The sequence below is a fragment of the Dipodomys spectabilis genome, unplaced genomic scaffold, assembly GCF_019054845.1.
Source record: "Dipodomys spectabilis isolate Male_0828 unplaced genomic scaffold, ASM1905484v1 ptg000137l, whole genome shotgun sequence".
In the NCBI taxonomy this organism is placed as follows: domain Eukaryota; kingdom Metazoa; phylum Chordata; class Mammalia; order Rodentia; family Heteromyidae; genus Dipodomys; species Dipodomys spectabilis.
The window spans coordinates 8,131,903-8,145,547 of record NW_024870814.1 but is presented as its reverse complement, the minus strand read 5'-3'; positions in this window follow the sequence as shown (position 1 = coordinate 8,145,547).

The following is a 13,645-nucleotide window of genomic DNA, read 5'->3' as shown; positions in this document are numbered from 1 at the left end:
CAGTGGCGGAGTGCTAGCCTTGAGCAAAAAGAAACTCAAGGACAGTGCCCAGGGCCTGAATTCAGTCCCTAGGACTGGCAAAAAAAAAAAAGAATAAGCAATGAGGAAAATAATACTAAGCTCAGTTGTAGTTCCTTGAAACTATGTGTGGCTTTTGGTCTTCACACCCATATTACTGAAATCCTATCTGTCTACTTTTGAGCTCAAATTTTTCAAACCTGCCCAGGGCCTTCATGATTTACATGTAAAGTCCCAGCAAGAACTACTATTAATCTCCATCATCTAGGCCATATATTCTCTAGACACAAAAATATATTTACTGTGTTGTGCTTCCTGGAGCTATCTGCTATCTGCTCCTGTATATTTTCCTTGGTTTATAGGAGGAAAAGTTGTTTGAGATAATACTGGAGCCCTTAGCTCCAATTAGAAATTAACATAAGATTCTGACTAAGAGATGGGAAAAAATATCTAGAGTTGATCTGCAAAGTTGAAAGCCATAGCAGGTAAGTTTGTGGCTTTTTCTGTATCTCTTTGGAGGCAGTTTTTCCCTGTTTAGGCTTTTCAGATGCAATACCAAAATGTACCTGGAACAAAAGTTAGCCCAAATCTGCTTTACTCCTCTAGCCTAAGGGACCTTAAAATTCAGAAGTATACAAGCTTGGAATGCGGAGGTCAATTGCTTTTCTATTTTGTTTTGTTTTTGTTTGTTTTTGTTTTGTTTTGCTGGTCCAGGTGCTTGAACTCTGGGCTTGGGCGGCTGTCCCTGCACTCCTTTTTTTGCTTAAGGCTAGCATTCCACCACTTGAGCTACAGCTCCACTTACAGCTTTTTCTATGATTAATTGGAGATAAGAGTCTCACAGACTGACTTTCTGTCCTGGAGGACTTCAAACCTTGCTAGGATTATAGGTGTGAACCACTGGTGCTGAGCTTTTGGTTATTTTTTTGGTTTTGTTTTCACTGGTCCCAGGGATTGAACTCAGGACCTGGGTGCTGTCCCTGAGCCTCTTTGTGCTCAAGGCTAGTGCTCTCCCACTTGAGCCTTTGAACCATGATCCTCAGCTTCAGCTTCCTGAATAGCCAAGATTACAGGCGTGAGACACCAGCGTCAGCTTCCTTTTTTTTTTTTTTTTCTGAGTAGTTTGTTTGGAGATAAGTGTCTCACAAACTTTCTTGCTATGGCTTTGAACCGCAATCCTCAGATCTCAGCCACCTGAGTAGCTGAGATTATAGGCATGAGCCCCATTGCTTGGCTTTTGGTTGTTTTTTATTTGTTTATTTTTATGGTGCTGATAGTTGAATCCAAAACTTTATGCAAGCTAGGTGAGATCTACCACCAATCTATATCCCCAGCTTCAATCTCCTTTATAATCATCAGATCCACTAAAACCTTTTTTAAAAAAAAATTTTTTTTTTTGGTCAGTCGTGGGGCTTGAACTCTGGGCCTGAGTGCTGTCCTTGATCTCTTCAGCTCAAGGCTAGCACACTACCACTAGAGCCACAGCACCACTTCTGGTTTTCTGGTGATAAGAGTCTCACGGACTTTCCTGCCCTTTCCTGCCCAGGCTGGCTTTGAACTGTGATCCTCAGATCTCAGCCTCCTGCATAGCTAGGATTATAGGCATTGAGCCACCAGTGTCCAGCAAGCATTTTTTTTTTGGGGGGGGGGTCCGGTCATGGGGCCTGAACTCTGGGCCTGGGTGCTATCCCTCAGCACTCTACCACTTGAGCCACAGCGCCACTTCCAGCTTTTTTCTTTTTGCTTATGTGGTGCTGAGGAATCAAACCCAGGGCCTCAGCCATGCTAGGCAAGTGCTCTACCACTGAGCCACCTTCCCAGCCCCCAGCAAGCATTTTTTAATTAATTGTACAGAGAGGTTTCAATGTCATAAGTCTGGTTGTGAGTATAGTGCATCTTGCTCAATTTCACCCCTTCCATCCTTCCTATTTCTCCCCCTCCCCTCTCTACCTTCAAGTAATATAAAAAGCTGTTTTTGTTCCACCCCCTCTTTTAGAGAACTTGATAGGTTGAGTGTCCCGACCTGCAGGACTTCAACGAGGGCAATGAACCTAAGTGAGAAGGAATGAAGGGACAAGAGACACGAAGAAGGACAGCAAGACAAGGATTCTGATCAAGCTGCCAAATTTTTATTTTTCACACAAGGGTATTTATATGCTTGGACTTAGGGCGTGGTGAAAAGGTGGTCGTTAGTAGCTGCAGGGTGTTTACTTAGGGCTTGGTGAAAAGGTGGGATTCTGTAAACTCATCCTCAAGACGTTCCAGTGAGATAGTCAAGCTTATTATGTTGAGAGACTTAACTTTTGGCTCCCGACAGTTGAGATTTCAATGAACTCTTGGAAAAGAATTTTCAGAGCCTGAATAAAAGATCTCATAAGGTTTAGCCCGCCATTGTACCATATGACTGTTGGTGAGGGAGGCTTTAGACACCTTGCCCATTTAGGCTCCAGTGTGGGCCAGACTGAGAGGAAACAAAGACAATGGACACATGGCATGTCCCTTAATGCTGGGATATAGGTGCTCCCAGAGAGATGCATATCCATGATTATGTGCCCTGCCTGGGCTTTGGTGAAGTAGGAAAAACTCCACACTTAGACACACACACACATACACACACACATACACACACACACATGTGTAAGAATGTTATGATGAAACCCTTCTTGTACAACTAATGTATATAATAAAAAGAAAGGAATCACCAGCACCAGTGGCTCACGCCTATAATCCTAGCTACTCAAGAGGCTGAGATTTGAGGATGGTGGTTCAAAGCCAGCCCAGGCAAGAATGTCCATGAGACTCCTATCTCCAATAAACACTAGAAAACTGGAAGTGGCGCTGTAGCTCAAGTAATAAAGCACTCGCCTTGAGCTGAAGAGCTGAGGGACAGAGCCTAGGCCCAGAGTTTAAGCCTCACAACCGACAAAAAAAAAAAAAAAAACAAAAGGAATCCTCAAATGGGAGTTGATGATGGCTCATGTACCTCATGCAACTTGTTTCACCTGACTGATTCACCCACAGCCAGAACTCCTGAGATGGTGAGCCTTCTTTAGACCTATCAGGTCAAAGAACTTCTCACCTCCAAAGGAGCTGAGTGCTTCTTTTTCCCTCAGCACTCATAGAAGGTCATCTTTACTCTTCATCAGGGTTATCCAGTCCCATCGATATTCCTCCCTCTCTACACCCCTGTTGGAGCTAGAAGAGGCCTAGGAGCTGTGTGGGTGAGTTAAGAAGAGGAGGATGAAGGATGTCAAGCTTTACCAATCTGGTGAGGGAGAGGGACAGACATCCACAAGGTCTGGCCTTTTCACACTGTCAGAATGATCTAACCCTAACATCTGTACTATTGCTCAAAGAGACTGTCTTAGTCTAGCCTTGAGCAACATCAGCCTAAAAAATTTGTTTCCTGCCTCCAAAAACTGAGGAAGAAAATAACCTGTTCTGCCATTAGGGCATATAAATGAGTTCTCCAGAGAATACAGAGACACTTTCCAATACTGGAAAACACTGAATCTTCCTAAGCTGGCTCCCACACCTCAGTTTAGCTCTGTATCCCTCAAAGGTCTCTCCTGATTTATCAGTAAAGAACTGAAGCCATGTACTGGATTGAAGAAAACATCCTAGCACAAGTGAAATTTTGTTCCTGAGACTGGATTTTATTTATCTCCTCCCCTGATTAGACTGTTACCTTAGGGGGAAGAAAACAGTGGCAAGATGAAAGCCATAACAAAAACCAGACATGAATGAGCAAATCTTTTTGATCGTTTATGGTGTTTTGTTTTGTTTTGGTCAGTCTTCATAGGTCTTGAACTCTGGGCCTGGGCACTGTCACTGAACAGTTCAGCTCAAGGCTAGCACTCTACCACTTTGAGCCAAGGCACCACTCCCAGTTTTCTGATGGTTAATTAGAGATTAGAGTCTCAGGGATTGTCCTGTCTGGGCTGGCTTTGAACCATGATCCTCAGATCTCAGCCTCCTGAGTAGATAGAATTACAGATATGATGTTCTGTTGCCTGGCTCATTTATGTTTTTTTAGAATCACAGAGTTGACATGCTCATTGACTTTGGTAAAAGCAAGATTAATAACCAAATCTGATGTCTATCTGGGACCCTTATTCCTCCTTTGTAAAAAAAAATCACTGAAAGATTTAACGTGGGTAGAAGGCAAGATAGTCACTAAATGTGGTTTTGTTGTTGTTTTTTAACTCAAGTCATCATGCTTTTTTTTTTTTTCTCAAGGCTGGCAACACTTCAGCCACAGCTCCACTTTCAATATTTTGCTGGCTAATTGGAGATAAGAGTCTTGGGGATTTTTCTGCCCAGGTTGGCTTCACACCTCTCAGCCTCCTGAGGATTACAGGTGTGAGCCACCAGTGTCCACGTTTCTAAGGGTGTTTGACCCACTATTTCCCCAGCCAGCTTATTAACAAAGTTCTTTCTTCTCCTGTCACTGCCTCCCAAGTCTTGGGCTTTAATGAACAGTGGCAGAATGGGACCGTTTTGTTCCCCCTCCCTTTGCCTTTGCCCCCCCCCACCACATACACACACACACACACACACACACTCTATTTCTCCATTTTTTTTTTTTTTTTGCCAGTCCTGGGGCTTGAACCCAGGGCCTGGGATTGTCCCCAAGCTTCTTTTGCTCAGGGCTAGCACCCTACCACTTGAGCCACCCTTACACTTCCAGCTTTTCTTGTTAATGTGGTACTGAGGGATTGAACCCAGGACTTCGTGCATGCTAGGCAAGCACTCTACCACTAAACCACATTCCCAGCCCTTAAACACTGTGCGTGTCCTTTTGTTGTTGGTGGTGGTGGTGGTGGTGGTTGTGGGGCTTAAACTCTGGGCCTGGGCACTGTCCCTGAGCTCTTGAGCTCAAGGCTAGCACTCTACCACTTGAGACACAGCACCTCTTCCTATATCTTCTTATTATACGGTCACCTTACTGTGTAGTTTATTCTTTGCTTATTTGAGCTTCCCCTTCTAAAATACAAGCAGAAACTCATCTTTTTTTATTCACTCATGGATCCTATCATTTGCAGAATAAATGGATGTAGGACGTGGCCCATGGCTCCTTTCTATATCCTTCATCTCCCCACATTCACCACTACTAGATCTCAGTCAAGGTTCAGAACAGTTTTTGTTTTTAATGGCCCACATTCAGTTAAAGCATTTAATACTTTCACTAAGAAACCTGTTTTAAAAAATCCAGCCAGGTGCCGGAGGCTCACATCTGTAATCCTAGCTACTCAGGAGGCTGAGATCTGAGGATCAGGGTTCAAAGCCAGCCTGGGCAGGAAAGCCTGTGAGACTCTTATCTCCAATACACTACCAGAAAACCAGAAGTAGCGCTGTGGCTCAAGTGGTAGAGTGCTAGCCTTGAGCTGAACAGCTGAAAGACAGCTCCCAGGCCAAGTTCAAGCCCCACAACTGCCAAAAAAATCAACCAAGATAACACCATCCCTAGTGTTTCTCCTTCTGTTGTAATTCCCTGTATGAAGAAATACTCGCCATAAGCTATTGGATGTCCAGTACAGCATTTCTAATTTGCAGTAACTGTTTCCTACCTGGTCTCCCTGAAGTCAGATGCAGCTAGAGCTTGGAGGGGAGGAACTCAGGGAGAGGGAGTAGGCCAATGCTGGGTGGGGGTGGAGTTGAATCAGGAAGGAAATAGACCTGAGCTAGTTACCTTTGTTCTCTCCCCCTGGAAAAGCACCTGGTCTGACATAAAGCACCATTGGTAGAAAAGCAGGCTGCTGCATCATTATAGTTATTTCAGGGAAGACAAAAGCAAAACAAGTTGCTGGCATTCTCAAATTATTATTCTGAAGGTGTTTCGACAGTACAAGCATTCCCAGACAAGGTTCAGTGTCTACTGTAACCACTACTAGAAACTTCATAATAAACAAATCTGAGCATTTGATGTTATTAAAGAAAAAAATCTATTCAGGACACTTATTATGGATGGTAAGGCAAATTACTTAGGATCATCCATGCTGACAGATACAGAGGCCAATGCAGCAGTCATACAATGGGGGACAGAGACAACTGGACTGTGACAACATGGACAAGAGGAGGTTCGTAACCAAAAAGGGGGATGGGAGTCAGTGGATGGAAAATTACCAAGTGTATTGAAGATCTGTGTTACACCATAATAAGTTACACCATAATTAATCTTGGGGAAAAAAATCATCTGTTTTTTTGTGTCTGGTTTCTTTCACTCAACATTGTATTTGTAAGATACTTCCATATTAGTGTATTTATTGGTAGATTCTTTATACTCACATTGCAAAGCACTGTTTTCAAGACTTTGTATGTTTAGAAAGAATCTGGAGTGTTTATTAAAGCAGCTCTCTAGATCCACTTTCAGAACTGTTTTAGCTACTCTAGGGAAAGGCTTAAGGACTGGTTTTACTAACCATGCCCATATGTGATGCTGGCCTGGGGATCGTATCTTGAGAACCATTTCTATAGAGGGTGCCATATAGGAATAAACTACCATGCTTTTAATAGGAAAAAATAAATCATCTGCTGGACGCTGGTAGCTGTGTCTGTAATCCTAGCTATTTAGAAGGCTGGGACCTAAAAGATAAAGTTTCTAAGCCAACCAGGGCAGAAAAGTCCGTGAGATTCCATCTCCAATTAACCAGCAAAAAGCCAGGCTATTAGCATGATTCAAGTGGTAGAGTGACAACTGAGCAACCATGAGGACCTGAATCCAAAGCCCATTAAAGAAAAAAAATGGGGCTGGGAAGGTGACTCAGTGGTAGAGCGCTTGCCTTGCATGCATGAAGCCCTGGGTTCAATTCCTCAGCACCACATAAGCAAAAAAGAAAAAAAAAACGGAAGTGGTGCTATGGCTCAAGTGGTAGAGCGCTAGCCTTGAGCTGAAGAGCTGAGAGACAGCGCTCAGGCCCAGAGTTCAGGCCCCACGACCGGACCCAAGAAAAAAAAAATTTTTGCTCCCTAAAAAGTAATGTTATAGGCACTAATAAGTAATAAAAAAAAAAAAAGCACAGTGGGAAAAGGCAGAGAAGATGCAGAGTTGGGAAGGGAAAGAAAGTATATGGTACAATATTAGATATTATAGTGAAAGAGATAATATAGTAAGGTATGTGCAACAAGAGACAAAATAGACGAAAAGATGATACAGCCATATCAACAATACAAAAGCCAGAAAGGAAGGAAGGAAGGAAGGAAGGAAGGAAGGAAGGAAGGAAAAGAAAGAAGAAAAGAAAGAAAGGAAGAAAGAGAAAGAAAGAGAAAGAGAGAAAGAAAGAGAGAAATTGTAGTTCTCCCTTGGCGAGGAGGTGGGTAGATTTCCCTTTCCTCCAGAGCAGTTGTTTTTCTTTGAAGTATAAATGGGTTGGACAATAGTTAGGGATTTGACCTAGTGCCAGAATACCCTCCCTGCGCTTGTAAGACTTGAGCCAAATCTCCAGGGCAGCAGGTAGAGAGAAAATGCTGATTGCAAGTGGGGCTGATCTCTTGTCTCCACATAGTCTGAGACCCCTGATTTCCCACTTCTTTCTAGGCTACTTCCTTCTTGTGTCAACCCCAGGCCTCACTAATTTGACTAATGGGAATTATCACATTGGACAGGTTCCCCCCCTCCCCTATCCCCAAAGCCACACTCATTGGTGGTGTGAGCCAATTCCCAACTCACTTTCCACTTGACTTGGGTACTGAGGGCAGGAGGAGGTGGCACTGTGCTGGCAGTCTCCTCTGATCAGGCACTCCCAGACTTACTCCCACTGTGGCAGCTCTGGCTTTAGTCTAGTAATTTCTCGTATCTTTCAGGTTCATGCCAACTCCAAACCAGTTCCCTTCTAGGGACTTGTGCTGACTTTTGCTTGCATTCTCCACCCAGAGTAGTTCTATGTCTCTGAATGTGTGTGTGTGTGCGCGCGCGCGTGTGTATACATACATGTATATATGTGTATCTACAATTCAGCACTGGGACTTGAATTCAAGGTCTCTTGCTTAGCCTTTTTACTCAAGGCTAGCATTCTATCTCTTGAGTCACAGCTCCTTTTCCAGATTTTTGCTAGTTAATGGAGATAATAGACTCTTGGATTTATTTGCCTGGCTGGCTTTGAAGCAGGGTTGTCATATCTCAACTTCCTGAATAGCTAGGGCTATAGTTGTGATCTACCAGCTCCTGGCCTTGTGTCTGTGAATTTGAGTTCCAAGTAGGACTAGCTTCATGGATGCATATGGATTTTTTGGTCAGTTTGAGAAAAACTATCTTTTCTATCAAAGTGTATTATGTAAGCCTGATAGCTTGGATATTAAGGAAAAGAGGAACTCCTTTGGGATAAGAAAGGATTTTTGAAATATAAGATTTTGTCTTAAACTGGTTTCTTCTCGTGATGGAATTATGACATTCCCTAGACTGTTGAAGAAATAGTAGAGGGTATGGATATATTTTGAGATTACTTGTAAACTGTCCATCTTATTTCAAAACTACCTTATGTAAATACATGTTACCCTATTCAAACTCATTAATCGCAAGCAGATCGTGAACCTGAGCTCAGCCAGTCTGAGCAGAGGGGTAGGGCCTGCTGTGTTAAGAATAAATATATAGCAGACTGTGTGTGCTGTGTGCTTGCTTGCCAAATTTTTGGCTGATAGCACACCCATCTTGTGCAGAAATGAACTTTGCCTTGCTGAGACAATATTTTATTTTTTTTATTTTTTTGGAGGGTCCGGTCATGGGCCTGAACTCTGGGCCTGGGCACTGTCCCTCAGCTCTTCAGCTCAAGGCTAGCACTCTACCTCTTGAGCCACAATGCGACTTTTGGCTCTTTTTTCTGCTTATGTGGTGCTGAGGAGTCGAACCCAGGGCCCCATACATGCAAGGCAAGCACTCTACCACTGAGCCACTTTCCCAGCCCCAGACAATACTTTATTTTATGTTTATAGTTGTGACTCCAATTGTTCTTGGAGAGCATATTATAAAAATCTGTGTGTATGTGGAATAAGTAAAGGATGAGAGTTTAAGGAGATAAAATTGCAGGGGTAGCAGTGGCTCACATCTGTATTCCTAGCTACTCAGGAGGCTGAAATCTGAGGATCAAGGTACAAGCTAGCCCAGAGCAAGAAAGACTCTTCTCTCCAACTAGCTAGTAAAAAAAAAAAAAAAAAAAAAATCCAGAAATAGGGGCTGGGAAGGTGGCTCAGTGGTAGAGCGCTTGCCTTGCATGCCTGAGGCCCTGGGTTCAATTCCTCAGCACCACATAAGCAAAAAGCAAAAAGCCGAAAGTGGTGCTGTGGCTCAAGTGGTAGAGCGCTAGCCTTGAGCTGAAGAGCTGAGGGACAGTGCCCAGGCCCAGAGTTCAGGCCCCATGACCGGACCCAAAAAAAAACAAACAAAAAACAGAAATGAATCTGTGGTTCAAATGATAGAGTGCTAGCCTTGAGCAAAAAAGAAGCTGGTAGAGTGCTTTTTTTTTTTCTTGTCAGTCGTGGGGCCTGAACTCTGGGCCTGGGCACTGTCCCTCAGCTCTTCAGCTCAATGCTAGTGCTCTACCACTTGAGTCATAGCACCACTTCCGGCTTTTTTCTGCTTATGTGGTACTGAGGAATGGAACACAGAGGCTCATGCATGCCAGGCAAACACTCTACCACTGAGCTACCTTCTCAGCCCTAGTAGAGTGCTTTTTTATCTGGGGTACTGAGGAATCAAACCCAGGGCTTCATGCATGCTCGGCAAGCACTCTACCACTAAACCACATTCATAGCCCTAGATTGCTTTTTCACAGACAAATTCAGAAGTTATGTCCTATATAATTTCCCCTGTATGATAATATCAAAATGGCATCATAGTCAGGCCCTGGTGGTGACTTACCTTCTTTAATTTTGTGCCCAGTAAATTCACCCAATAGGGGAATTGTAGTTTACCGCGGAGCAAAGCTAAGAGTGGCCACCAGGTGGCAGACCTTCCTCTCTATTGACTGACCAATTTGGCTGCGAGAGGAAATGGTTACTACTAAAATTTAGATTATGAAGTTTTTCTGTTTCCATGAAGGAAGATTATTGGATCATTTTCAAACACCAGATTTTCTGGCCTTGATGTTTTGAAAATGACCCAGTAATGTTCTTAGTTAAACTCCATTCAGTGGTCTAACAAGTACTTACCCAGGTTGTGTATCTAGTACTTAGGACCAGCGTACCATCAAATGTTCAGGCTGCACATTTGCTTATAAGATGTATGTATGCTTATTTCTGGATGCTTTCCTATTGAACATATGTGAAGTTTCATAAGGTGTTACTAAAGTATCCCGAGCAAAGCTTAAAAGAATAAAACTATAGACAAAGGTGGTTTAATTTGACTTACAAATCAGCTTGACCCTAAGAAACCTCGCCATTCTATGGCCAGCTTGTCCCAATTTTTCTGGTATTTTCTCAATCATATAAACCTGAAAACCTAATGTATCACAAAATCCTGGGAGGCTGGGACATTTGGTGGCCACCCTACGTAGAGATAATATCTCTCTTCCTCCTACTCCAAGGAGAGCTCCATGTGAGAGAGAGTAGATTTAAGAATGATTTTTCTTCTGTCTTGTCACTGAGCTTGTGTGGTCATGAGAGCAGCCAACCAGGACACTGTGTCTTGATGTTAGCTGCACCTAAACCTGCCCTCTGTAGCCTGGGACAATGTCCATAAGCAATCTGAGTCATGAAAGCCTGGAAACCCCCACAAATGAGGTGGAGAAAAACCTGGCGGAGAGGAGGAGCTTTAGTTTAGGTTTTAGCAGCCATTGTGAGGAAGTAGCCCTAGCTGAATATAAAGAAGCAGGTATCCAACATTCTGAGGGAAGGAAACTCCCTGTCAGCACAGGGAGTTAAATGCCAAGACTATGAAATAAAATGAAATTTAAAGTGTTGTTAGAAACACAAAAAAATGCCCAGTGTGACTACTAGAGCAGAAGGAAAAGAGTAGGAAGAGTGGGAGGCCAGGGCTGTGGTGGGTCTGGTAGTGGACAGTTCATGTAAGGTCTTGTGGCCTTGGTATGGAATTTTTTTCTTTTGTAAAGAAATACTCTGGTGGCTCACACCTGTAATCCTTGCTACTCAAAAGGCTCAGATCTGAAGATCCAGATTCGAAGCCAGTCCAAACATAAAAGTCCACTAAACTCTTATCTTCAATTGACTGCCAAAAGCCAGGACTACAGCTGTGTTTCAAGTGGTAGAGTGCCAGCCTTAAGTAAAAATGTTAAAGGACAGTACCCAGCCTGGGGATTCAAGACCCAATACCAGAACAATAAAGGAAAAAAAGAGAAAAAAATGAAGGAAGGAAGGAAGGAGGGAGGGAAGGAAGGAAGGAAGGAGAGAAGAGAAAGAAAAAGAAAAGAAAAAGGAAAGAAGAAAGAAATGGAAAGAGAGTGAGAGAGAGGGATGAAGGAAGAGAGCCAGAAAGAAAGAAAGAAAGAGAGAGGAAAGAAAGAAAGAAGAAGAAAAAGAAAGAAAGGAAGGAAGGAAAAAAGGAAAGAAAGTGGGAGAGAGGGATGAAGGAAGAAAGAGAGCCAGAAAGAAAGTAGCAGGAAGGAAGGAAGGAAAAGAAAAAGGAAAAAGAAGCCAGATGCCAGTGGCTCATGCCTATAATCCTAACTACTTAGGAGGCTGAGATCTGAGGATCTTGGTTTGAAGCCAGCAGGGTCAGGGAAGTCTCTTATCTCTAACTAACACCAGAAAACTAGAAGTGACTATGGCTCAAAGTGGTAGAATACTAGTCTTGAGCAAAAAAGCTCAGGGGCAGCACTCAGGCCCTGCGTTCAAGCCCCACAACGGAGGAGGAGGAGGGAAAGGGGGGAGGGGGAGGGGGTGGGCGGTGGCAGTAGGGAGGGAAGGGAAGGGAAGGACTTATAAGGAGGAAGGACATTATCCAGTGTTGTAAAATGACTACCCTGGCTGGACAGGCAGAGTAGACCGGACTAAGCTGGATAGGAAAAGTAAATTGCCATTTGAATCACACTCATAGTATCAGATTGGTGAGAACTCCACACCAACACCATTACCTGCTGCATATGAGAAAATCTCTTTCCAGAACAGTTCCCCAAACAACCTCACCCATATTTCATAGCTAAGAAACACAAATCCATGGATGCCAAGACCCTTGTATAAAATGGCATCACATTGTCCTCGAACCTACCCAATCCTCGCATCACCTCTCACTACTTATAATACATAACACCATGTAAATGCCATCTAAATACTTGTTATATTGTTTAGAAAATAGTGTCTAGAAAAGAGTCTATAGATGTTCAGTGCAGATATGATCTCTCTTTTTTCTGGATATTTTTGATCCGCAGTTGGTTGAATCCTCACATGCAGAATCCATGGGTACAAATAACTGCATAGAAAAATGAGGGGAAAATAAAACATTAAACGCTTAATCCTGAAGTGTACACTCACTGTCTTATCCATTAATTCACCTTCCCTTCTGTCTAGTCTGATGCTGGTACTGAACAGGAAAGTATCAGAGTTTCTTGCAGAATCTCCAAATACAATTGCTATAGTCTTTGAAATGAATGGGAGTATGAAATTGGGACCAGTGTTCCCAGCTGCATCATGCCACATGGGTGGCATGCCAGGCCCCTGGGGATTGGGACAAAGCAGAGTAAGAACTGCAGTGCTAGAAGCCCCAGATTCAGGAACAATGATGAGAATTCTGGTGGCAAAAGCAAGAGCTCCAAGAAACAGAGATCTTTAGCTTCAGCTTGCATTTCCAGGTATCCCATTTCACTATTGGATTGAACATATGGAGAGTACCTCAAAAATGAAGCTTGGAATCAGGTGCCAGTGGCTCATGCCTATAGTTCTAGCTACTCAGGAGGATGAGATCCAAGGATCAAGGTTCAAAGCCAACCTGTGCAGAAAAGTCTATGAGACTTTTATTTCCAGTGTAAAAAAAAAAAAAAAAAAAAAAAAACTACCAAAAAGCAGGAAGTGGAGCTGTGTTTCAAGTGGTAGAGCCTTGAGCAGAAGAAGCTGAGGGAGAATGCTTAGAACTTGAGTTCAAGACCTAAGACTGAAGTCAAAATAACTAAAATTTGGAGGAGGTAAAAAGAAATGAATCGGACAGCTAAGTCTAATAAAAACACCCCGCTGGGGCTGGGAAGGTGGCTCAGTGGTAGAGCGCTTGCTTTGCATGCATGAGGCCCTGGGTTCGATTCCTCAGCATCACATAAGCAGAAAAAAAAAAGCTGGAAGTGGTGCTGTGGCTCAAGTGGTAGAGTGCTAGCCTTGAGCTGAAGAGCTGAGGGACAGCACCCAGGCCCTGAGTTCAGGCCCCATGACCAGACCCAAAAAAAGAAAAAAAAACACTCCACTTATACAACTACTTTAATTTTAAAAATTTAACCTACTCAGCTATACAGACTGTCAATCTTAAACAATCTACCCTTCCAAGGCCCAGGAATTCATGAATTACATAGCTCTTCTTCCTACTATGACATGCATGTACATAACTATGGTTAAGCTCAGCCACTAAATAAATGCTCGAAATAAGTTAGGAAGATTCAGCAAAGGACAATTGCCTGGGTCAAAAGGATTGTCCCTTGTACAGTTCTTCAATGAAGTCCAGCAATTTATGGCCACATACCACCAGTAAATCCATCAT